We start from the raw sequence: 11,380 nt of genomic DNA, 5'->3' as shown, positions 1-11,380 counted from the left end.
AATGTGACTTAGAAGTATTAATTCATTACTGTTTTCCTTTTCCTATTTACAAAAGTATAATTTTGTGGCATTTAGTTTATTTATTTTTTAAAATTTTTTCATGTTCATTTATTTTTGAGAGAGAGACAGAAACAGAGCATGAGCAGGGGAGGGGCAGAGAGAGAGGGAGACAACAGAGTTTGAAGCAGGCTCCAGGCTGCGAGCTGTCAGCACAGAGACCGACGCGGAGCTCGAACTCAACAAACTGTGAGATCATGACCTGAGCCCAAATAGGTCGCTCAACCGACTGAGCCACCCAGGTGCCCCGCATTTAGTTTATTTTTGACTGCCACCATTATATATGTGTGAAGTCCAATAAAAAAATGTCACAATCTGCTTTTTTTTTTCTGCCCATTTTCCTTATTATTCATTTTATTTCGTGATTATTAAGGTCAATAATTATGTCGCATAGGGGCAAGGGAGGGAGGAAATGGCTGTTGCACAAAGGCTCTATGCCAGGTTGTGATCAGCCCTGACCTTTCCAGAAACTTCACGCTGACCCCATGAGATGGGCTTTTGTAGCCCGTTTTACAAGGGAGGACGCTAAGTGGCAGAAGGGGGATTCAAACCCAAGGTCGGCCTGACTCCAAAGTGCACGTCCGAAATGCCAGCAAACGTTGAGATCCTGCCGGAGCAAGGTGTGGGGAGGTGGGTGGTCAGGGACAGCTTCTCGGAGGATGCGGCGGCGGGAGAGATGCCCACAGGGGCGGGCAGTGAAGCATGAGGACATGTGAAGAGTCAGGGAACAGGCACTTCCAGCCTGAGCTCTGTCACTCCCTGGCTACATGGCCTTGGACAAGTCCTATCTCTTCCGAGGCCTTGGTGTTTTCTCTCTGGAGTTTTCAAAGACCCAGGGTTCCACAAATCAGACCAAGACACTGAGTGTCTGGGCAGTGAGCTTGGCTGGTGAGTGAGCTTGACATTACCCTGCCCCATGTCTAAGAACTGGGCCCCCAAGTCCCCCTGGCCCAGCCCAGCCTACACCCTTGGAGGTGACCTAGGACATGCCCCCTTCTTGCCTCTGATGTCAGGGTCCTAAACCACCAAGTAGGATTATCCTGTTGACCTCCAAGGGTAGTTGTGAGAATTAAAATATCAATAGCTGATACATATCGGACAATCCTTATATGCCAACGCTGTGCTAAGAGTTTTACACTGATGTTTCTCAATAAATCTTCCCAGCACCTCTGTGAAGTTGTTATTCTCACTGACAGATGTGGCAACAACAGAACCAGAGTGGTGATATTACTTGCCCAAGGTCATATCTCTGTCCTGCTTAGCTTGGTGCCTGTCCCGCAGGAAATGGTAACTCCATCGGAACTAGTTCTGACACATGGGCCCCACACTGGCATCTTAACATTTCTGGAATGAGGATGTTGCCCCACAACTGATGTCCGAGGAACATGTGAGTCAGCGGGCGGAGGGTGACCAGGGGACTTCGCTGTCTGCTGTCCGGTTGTTCAGGGAGCTGCAGTCAAGCCTGATGGAATTTTACCAGATTGGGTCCTTAGATGTCACTTGACGTGACTTCTAAATTGATGCCGCGTGGAAATACAAGGCTATGAAGTATACAGAAGGCTATGGCCAGACAGACAGTACAATTGGAAGTACAACGTGCCGAATGGACCCAAAGAAAGTTTAGACTCTGGATGTGAAGAACTTTGATCCGATCACCAAAGGAGACGATTTCATAAATAAAAACATACTACTGTCAGTCTTTGAAGGGCTTTGATACGCTTTTGTCATCAAAAAAGCTCTTATTTAAATGGGTATCATATTTGCCTTGAAAAAATGACCTTCCTATTGATGGCGCCATAGAGTCAAGAAAAATCCAACAAAGCAGTCGTGATGCTTCCGGTTGTGAGCAACAGAAAACCCACTTCAAACTGGCTGGAAGTGACAAAGGCGTATTGGCTCCCGGTCATGAAAAGCCCAGGGCAGTTGGCTTCAGGCACAGCTGGACTGGCGGAGGAAGCGAATGGCAGCAGGTAGATCTCTCGGCCCCCAAGCTCTGCCTTCTCTGCCGCGGCTCCAGTCCCCGTGGAGGCAGAACGGATGCCAGCGACGCCAGCCGCCAACCCTCCCAGGTTTTACGCTTCCAGACTCCTCAGCATTTGGGACCAAACCTGAACCTGACGCCGTTGGCTGGCATTGGGTCACATGACTACCCTGGACAGCTCAGGGAACGGAAGGTAGGCATTGCCCCGTCTGGTCACCTTCCTCCCAATGGACTCAGGCATGGAGTCCACTCCACTCACTGTACCTGGCCAAGGTGGAGGAGGGAGGCTCCTCCCAAGGAAACTTGGGGGCTGCTACCCTAAAGACGGGAAAGTGGATGCTGGGTGACCCCCAAGTAGCAGCCGTCCTTGGAAGGCAGTAATTACCGGTGAAAGGAAATTTCGGAGAGGTGACTTCTACCAGATCATCCCCCTGACAGCTCAGGTGACCCCAGAAAGAAAAAGCACCACTGCCAGAGCACCCATCAGAGCGGGAAGAGCCCTTGGAGGTCCCTGCCGAGGTAGGATTGGGAAGCTAGAGGAGGGAAGGACTGGTCCAAGGCCATAAGACGGCCCATAGTTGGGAATGAAACCAGAACACAAATCTCAGGTTTCCTGGTTCCACACCCAGTGCTCCCAGCTGGCCTGTGAGGGCCAAAGGGGGCTCTGGAAGGGGACCTCAGCTGGTTCATCACTCTTGGATGAGAAGCCCCTCCACCTCTCCCGAGAGTTTCTCCCAGCAGCCTTAGTGGAGTGTCTTTAACAAGTCTCCTGGGGCACCTGGATGGCCAAGTCAGTTGAGCATCAGACTCTTAATCCCAGGGTCGTGAGATCGAGCCCCGAGTTGGGCTCTGTGCTGAGTGTGGAGCCTGCTTAAGATTCTCTCTCTCTCTCTCTCTCTCTCTCTCTCTCTCTCTTTCTCTCTATCTCTCTATCTCTCACTCTCTCTCTCCCTCTGCCCTTCTTCCCCAACTCGTGCACTCTCTCTCTAAAATAAAAATAACAGGGACGCCTGGGTGGCTCAGTTAAGCATCCGACTTCGGCTCAGGTCATGATCTCGCAGTTGGTGGGTTCAGGCCCCACATCAGGCTCTGTGCTGACAGCTCAGAGCCTGGAGCCTGCTTCAGATTCCCTCTCTGCACCTCCCCTGTTTGTGCTCTGTCTCTCAACAATAAATAAGTGTTAAAAAAATTAATAAAATAAAAATAACAATAATAAAAGTAAATGAAAAATAAATAAAAAGCCTCCTGCTCTCCCCCCGCCCCCACGGCACTGGGGTCTCCCAGTCTGCCTCAGATGGAAGGGTGAGAAGTGCCCTAGATTTGCTCAGGCATTCTCTGTCATCGATGGCGCTGATCTAAGCCCTTGATCTTACGTAAAATGCAGGAAGCACAGCCCCTCTTCCAGCTCCAGCTGTCCCATCCTTTCTGGAGCTTCTGGACCCCCCCACCACCCAGCCAGGCTGGGCCTTTATGGGTCTTCCGTGGCCCTGGGCCGGACCCGATTCTAAGAAACCTTCAGTGTGTCCACATATTGTGTTCAAAGCAGGACACCTGGTGAGCATGAACCCACCAGCCAGGCTGTCTCCAGAACTCCTCTGGGGGAGGGGCTTGGACGCAGCAATCTCATGTGGGTGCGGGAGGGGGCCTGCCTTTAAGCCTCCTTTGCATAGTAAGCAACTTCTATCCAGAAGATGCATCTGTTTGGCTGGCAGAAGGGCTTTTCTGATGGACATGAGGAGGGGGTTAAGCACCCATCCGTCCACCCCTTGGCGCCACCATGGTCATCATCAATTTAGATTAGAGGAAGCCTACCTTAACTCGATGACAGGGTGCCAGTGGTGGGAATCCAAGTCCCTTAGCGGGTGGGGAAGATGGGGTGGGGCGGGGTACAGGACGAGATCTTCCCTAGCACGTCAGGACTTTGAACAAGGATCGCTGAGGGCTGTATTTATGACACAGAAAGCTGTCAATGATGTAAGTGAAAAGGAAAAATATGAGAAAGTACATATATATATATATATATACACCATGAGTGTGTGTGTGGGTGGGTGTGTGTGGGTGTGGGTGCGTGCACGCGCGTGCAATAACTAAGAGCTCAGGATCTGGAGCCAGATTGTCTAGGTTCAGATCTCACTTTCACCTCTTCCTTACCTTGGGCATTTTACTTAAAACTCTGTGCCTGCATTGCTTCATCTGTAAACTGGGGCTAAATCATAGGGGTAAGAGGAGGATCCCATGAGATAAACCAGGTACGGTGGAGGCAGGTCCCGGAAGACAGTAAGGGCTCAGACGGTGACATCCGATAATCTCGTTCGTCCCCTGAGCAGGGACCCCGTTCTCAGAGTGCCGGTGGCGGGGCGGGCCGCACCCTGGCTCCGGAACCGGGGCTCCCCGCCGCTGTCGGCCCCCCATTGTTGCGCCTTCCTGCTCTGCGAATCCGCCGCCGGGGGCAGCTCGGGGCCGGGGCAGGGGAGCATCCGGCCCGGGCGCCCTCCCCGCGCCGTTCTGGGCGCTCCGCCAAGCCCCTCCCGCCGCCAGCGCCCGGGGACAGAGCACTGGACTGCGAGTCCTGGGGCCTCAGTCCTACTCGGCCCAGCGTCTCTGGCCACCCGGAAAACAGCGGAAAAGCCTACCCTCCAGGGCCGCCCGCGGGTTAAGTGAGATCGCGGGTGCACCGGGGCGGGCACCTGCCCTGGCTCCCCACCTTGAGCACGTCTGTCCTCAGATACTGTCTTGCTCGCGTGGACTTTGAGAATGCTGCTCGCCCGCCCCCCGGGGTGCAAGGGGGACCGATGCAGCTCCTGGTGTCTGGGCCTGAGTGAATTTCTCAGAATATCCTGCCTCTGCTAACCCCGCTCAACCTCTTCCCGGCACAAGGCAAAAAGTGGGTGAAAGGGCTGGGCAGCTTTCCCAGGCTGGCAGCCGGCAGAGACCAGGATCTGGAGTCCTTGCATCCTGGCTCTGCTGCTGAATTGCTGTGTGACCTTGAGCAAGGCCTTCCCTCTCTGAGTCCCAGCCTCCCTCCTCTAATGCTACGGGAGGACAGGTGTGGCCCCTCACCCTGGCTGCCCCGCTGGCTGCCTGGGGCACCACGGGAAAGTAGTTTGATCCCCTGGGCTCAGTTTATCTTTTCTGCAAAATTGTTATGCCCACACAGATTCAGCAGATAACACCTGATCTTGAGATGCCTCTTTCTGCTGCTCTCTGCCCTGTTTCTCTGCTCAGAAAGCGATTTGAGTCTTCCAAAGGGGAACCCCAGCCTCAGGATTGTCCCTCTGCACTGGGCAGGACCACGTCTGGCTTTTGATATGGGTTCTCCCCACCCCCCAGCCCCAGGAGGCAGAGGGGCTTCTGTGGCCACAGGTTGGCTTTCAGTGCTGATGGTGCAGGAGTGAGCCACCCGTCAACAGAGGAAGTTTACTCGGGATTTAAGGAATGAGAAGGAATCGGGGCTTACAAAACCTGTTCCTAGAGTACCCTCTTGCTGCCTTCCTTCCCCCTGCTCCCTTTTCTATCTGCCCCCTGGTCTTGTGGACTGCCACAGAAACCCCCAAACCCTCTCTGTTATGCCAAACGGTTGATCTGTTCCCAGTTTCTATGGGGGCAGCGGGGGTTGCTTGGATACCCCCATAATCGCCATCAACCCTTTCAAAGCCGTCCCAAATAAAGTCACTCCCAAAGAAATCTTAGGAATATATTGTGATTTTGTAACTGCCCCCCATAACGCCTCCCCCCAAGCCACTCTCAGCCGAGCTTCTGTTCTCACATTTACCCTAATTCATCAAAGGGCTTAGTAGGGCAAAAAGTTCTTCCACCAAAAAAGTATCACCTTCCAGGGACAGCCACTGGGAGTATAAAGGCACATTTCCCCATGTGATCTTCACTAAAATTCCACCTTTTGGGAAATGCTGTTCCGATTTTTACGGAAGTGGCTGGAACTGGAAGGTAGGACTGTCAGGCACCACAGCCCCGGGCTCTGGAACGTCGTGTCTTTCCTTCTCTCCAGTTCCCCCTCGCCCTAGGTAGGTTCAGCTGGGCTGTGTGCCGCACCCCAGGGCACAGCTGCTCCCCCTGCCCGAGCTCTGGTGGTCACAGCTGCCTGGCAGACACCCCAGACGGAGGCCTGAGGTCCTTGTTAATGTCATTCTCCATATTCCTTCCCATGCTCTGCCCTTCATGCATGTGGTGGGACTACGCCTTTCTGTCCCCTGAGATTAGGTGGGGTCATGTGACTAGCCATGGCCAAGGAAGTGTGAGAAGTGACATCTGTCACCTCAGGGTGGGACATTATTGCCAGGTGGAGACCCCGTGACTACTGACAGCTTTTGAGATGGTGGCTGCTCCATTGCCCTGGGCCCCGGAATGGGAAGCGGTTGAGAGCCCTCCAGCCCTATGTGGACATGCCATGTACATGAGAAATAGTGTTAGGAGCCACTAGGATGTGGGGCTGTTTGTTAGTGCAGTGTGACCCAGCCTACCGAGACTGGCAGAAATCTCCAGAAAGCAAAACCAAAGTGGAAGGGAGAAACAGTGTGGGGGACATTCTGTCCCTAAAGACCTGTTTTGTGTTCTTTCACGAGATGGTCAGTCTGGTGAGAACACAGAGGAGACTTGTTATTTATTATTATTATTTTTTAAGTAATCTCTACACCGTGTGGGGCTCGAACTCACAACCCCAAGATCAAGAGTCGCACGCTTTCCCAACTGAGCCAGCCAGGCGCCCCAGAGGAGTTTCTAACACTCACAGGTCCTAGAGACAGGAGGCAGGAGGCACACAGGCCATGCAGGACCTCGTGGAAATACACCAGGGTAGGCGGGAGGCAGAAGACAGGAGGGGGTGTATCTTGGACCACGGCATTTATTGGGGTTTCCATGGGAAAGGCAAGACGGGGCAAGGCGGACAGTTTAGGATTGGCTAGTTTGAATGATTTCGGGGGGCTCTGAGCTGTATGGGTGGTCTCTGTTTGCCTGATAGCTGGCTCTGGGGTGATCGAGGAGACGAATACTGCCTCCTGGGGCTCACAGGCCTGAGAGAGGAGGTCTGGCACGGGTCTAGAATACCAAATGCCCAAACCGACTCTACATGGTGCCCCAGGACCGGCAGGGACCGGGGTGACACTGGGCTGGCCCTTTGTTGGATCTTAGCACGTTGGGCATGAGCGGCTGAGACGGATCGCTGCCCACCCAATATCCATGTTCCCCCTTTTCCTTCATAACAGAACCCCAGTGTTACCTGGCAGCATGCCCAGCCCGCGGACTCCATTCCCAGATCCGCATGCAGCTGTGTAGCTGTGTATCTAGATTCTTGCCTAAGTAAGTTGAGGTCTGCTTCCAGGTGGGCTTCCTGTAGGAGGCTGACCCAGCGGGAGGTGTCGTTCTTGTCCCGCCCCCTCCCTCCTGCCGTCTGGACTGTAGCTGTCGTGTCCGCAGCACTGGCCGCCGTCCTGGACAGTGTAGGTCCTACGCAGTGAGCGTGACAATTGTGAAGGGCAGGGAGACGTGGCATAGGATGAATGCTTCACAAAACATCCTATAAAAACGGACTCCCCGGGAAGGTGTGCCACATGTCTCACGTGGTTTGGGGCCCAGCTAGAGAAGGCCCGCGGTATCAGGTATGTCACAGAAGGGCCTTGACAAGAGGGATCTCTGGGCAGGTTGAGGGGACTGGGATCATTTTCTCCAGGAGCAACTGGACAGCCCGGGGAGTGGGGCTCTGAACATGCCTTCTAGAACTTTCTTCACCTTCATTTCTGCCCCAGTCCCCCAGACCTCCACCCCACAGCCATCCCCAGGACTACTGCTCTGCCAGGCAAACATTCGTTGTAGGGGGTGGTTTTCCCACCTGGGTTTCCATGCAGGTTGCAGAAGGGCGGCCAGGATGTGAGGCAGAGAGAGCTGCCCAGTGGGGAGAGACCCCAGCTCTGCACTGACTCCACCGTGAGCCAGATAAGCACCCCAACTGTACTCAGGTTTCCCGTCTATAAAATGGGGCAATAATACCAGCCCCACGCCCCTCCCAGAGTGCTGGGGGATCATCCTCCTCTGTGCGAGGAGGCAGGCTGGAGGCAAGGGTCAGGCAAGCGTGCAGTCGGGCTTTGTGGGCTAGTCTCAGTCCCAGGAGGCACAAGGCAATGACACATGCGTGGGTGGTCAGGAGCCCTGGCCACGTGTCTGATGGACTTGGGGTCAATAGTGTGACCCGCCACTCGCACGAGCCTGAGCTTTCTCACGTGTAAACGGGGCATTATTCCTGTAGACAGGATTAAAGTAACGGATGTGAACCACTTAATGCAGTGGCTGGTGCACAGAAGCCCTCAGTGACTGGTGGGTCAGCCCCACCCCTGGTCTTAGTGGACACCTGTCATTTTTATTGGCTGCCCTATTTTCAAAGCCCCTTCCCGTATCAGATGAGTCCCCCACCTAATGATGCTTCCAATAGAGGAGCCCCAGTGTACCAGCATGCTTTGCGGTGAGGGCCTGGGCACATGACCCAGGTGCGACCAGCCACAGGCCCCTGCACAGACCTTTGGAGGAATCCGTGACCCAAGGAGGCAGGGGCACATAGGCCCATTCTGGTGGTGCCTCCGTCCAGTTTCTGGAGTCATCAGGGACAGAGGTCTGCAGGGACTGACCACGGCTGGGTGTCAGCGGGATGGGCTGCCCACTCAGTGCCCCACGCAGGGGGCCGAAGCCATGAGAACTCCAAGCTGGGCCCTCTGACTCTTCTAGCCCGTTGACTCCCCAGTGGTGTTCGGTAAGTTCCTTTCCTGCTTAAGTAACCCGCGGCCGGTCTCTGCTGACCGCAGCCACAAACCCCCGCTGGCTCTGCTCCCTGCGCCCAAGTACTGACCCTCCCTTTTGAGGCTCTTCCCTGAATTGCTGGCCTTCCCTTACCCCAAGCTCCCTGTGTGTTTGGTTGCTCTCTCTGTGCCTCCAGCCAGAGCCTGGCTGGAGCAAAACCAGCTTTTGCTGGGAAATCCCAAGAGGAGACCCAGGCCCAGATCTGGGGTTGGCACCAGCACCTTTAAGGATACACATTCGCAAGGGGAAAGCATGCAGGTTTTGGGTTCCAATCCCCGTTCTGTGACTTCCCGACGGCGTGACCCTGGCTCCACGGCCTACCCCTGAGCCTTGGTTTCCTTTCCTGTTACAACACTCTGGAGGTCGCCTTTTGATAGATTTGGGGGGTCAGAGGAGGTTGGGGAAGGGAAGCCCCGCACCCAGCGTGTTGTTGGCATGGGACTGAGAAGAAACTGGGTCAGGAAGACGTGGCAGAGGGTAGCGTTCGTGTAATTCATGTCAGAATCACCTGAGAGGGGACTCAAAGGCAGATTCGTGGACCCCACTCCCAGAGTTGGATGTGGCGAGGCTGAAGGGGCCCCCGGGATCTGTATTGTTAACACATGTCCCCCCCCCCCAGAGGTCTGTGCTGCCAGTGGCGGGGGCCACTGCTCTTGGGAAGCAGAATGGAGGGTGGTGAGGGCCCATGTGGCTGAGCCAGCACAGTAGTGGGGCCCCTGACATTGGTTTCACTCTCACCAGAAGCTTCTACAGTAACCTTCTCAGGCAGAGTCCAACTTGGACTTATGTTCCAGAAAGGATGCAGGGAGTTTCTGCAGGGTTCATCTTTGATCACATTTACAGCAGTAATGGATCCTTTTCTCACTTCAGCAAGGCAGTAATCCGATAACATAGATACTAGAATGGTCCAAGTTTAGTTAGCCCTTCCCATGAGCCAGGCATTATGCAAGTACTTTATCTGTGCTAATAATAAATACAAGGTGAAATTTTTCTCCTCATCTCTCAGGTGGGGAAACCGAGGCCCAGAGAGGTAAAGTCACTTGTGTAAGGTCGCGTGGCCCGAGTAGGGATTTAAATCCAGGCAGAGTGGGATTCCGCATCCATACAATAAGATACCACCTTGGGGTAGTGTGAGGGCGTTAGAGGTTGGGGTCTCCGGCAGGTGCCTGTGTTTCCAGGAAAGGGACCGGCAGGTGCCTGTGTTTCCAGGAAAGGGGCTGAGGTGGTGGGTGGGACCAAGCGGGGTACAAGTGCGAGGGAGTGTGGGACATCAGCCTCCTGGACCTCTGACTCCCTAGGGCCGCCAGCTACCACCTCAAACTTCTATGGCCAGTTGCTCAGGAATGGGAGACTCTGAGACCAGGAAGCTTTGTTCAGTTTACAGCCAAGGTCTGGCCTTACCACTCAGGCTGTGTGGCCCTGGGCAAGGTACTTCGCTCTCTAAATCTGGGGGCCGCTGGGAAGAATCGGAGATGCCCAACATGCAGAGGAGCTCCACAGACAGCTCTGCCAGCCAGCATTCAGTGGCGTGGGTGCAGCAGCGGGGCCCCGCCATCCGGAGTCCACGCAGAGGGTAGGGGCCCACAGCTGGTGCTTCTGTCTGCTCAGCAGCCATTCCTCCTTCTTCCAGGAAGAGAGAGCACCTGCCTTTTCACTTGAGCCAGATGACTTGTGTTCCGGTAACTTACAGCCAGACTGATTCCACGAGGAAGTCAGAAACTTAACATGTGCTGAGCGAGCTGGGTCTTAGGCTGGCAACATCTAACCCTCAGGATGAGCCTGTAAAGCAGGTACCGCTACTTCTATCTGTAGATGTGGAAACAGAAGCTGAGACAAGTGTACTACGTGCTCAACGTCACAGATCTGGGCCTCGGATCAGATGCCCCAAGGCAGCCCATCTGTTAAATAAGGGTGAGCCACTGCGTTTGTAACTGATAGAGGGGCATTCGTTTGTTCGTTCAGCAAACACTTCAAAGAGCCTACTGTGTGCCAGGCACGGTGCTGGGCCCTAGGGACAAGAGCCCCACAGGCCGGGCCCCTGCCCTCCCGGAGCGCCCATTCCAGACGGCACAGAGGTTTCATCCCACAGGCTAAATCCAGGTGGCAGTGGCTGTCTGCGACATCTAGGCTCCGCGGGAACGGCCGGCAGGGCGCTGTTAGGGGGTTTCTGAGCGTACAGCTGCATATTGGGATACCCGTGTCTTAGACTTTTGAAGATTGTTCACACGCATGTGTAACAGCAGAACTATATCCTGGTCGGAGCACAAGTTCCCATTTTTATCCTGAAAACAGCCGCTATAGATCTAGTAACTAGGCCCTGTCCTCAGGGAGCTTTGGGTTCAACTGGCAGCCTGACGTACACAGGAAGAGTCTGACCCGGAGCTCAGAGGCTGGGAAGGCCCCACGGATGCGGGTGACCAGGGTGCCCTCCTGGAAGAGTGGTCTGGTGGGGCAGGGGAGGCGTTCCAGAAGTAGCAGGCAGGCACAGGTACGGACGTGTGAAGTGTACGTGAGACCGGGGGGGGGGGGGGGGGGGGATTC

The sequence above is a fragment of the Panthera uncia genome (assembly GCF_023721935.1).
Source record: "Panthera uncia isolate 11264 chromosome A3 unlocalized genomic scaffold, Puncia_PCG_1.0 HiC_scaffold_11, whole genome shotgun sequence".
NCBI classification, from domain to species: domain Eukaryota; kingdom Metazoa; phylum Chordata; class Mammalia; order Carnivora; family Felidae; genus Panthera; species Panthera uncia.
The sequence above is the reverse complement of the archived record's forward strand: the minus strand, read 5'-3'. Positions refer to the sequence as shown.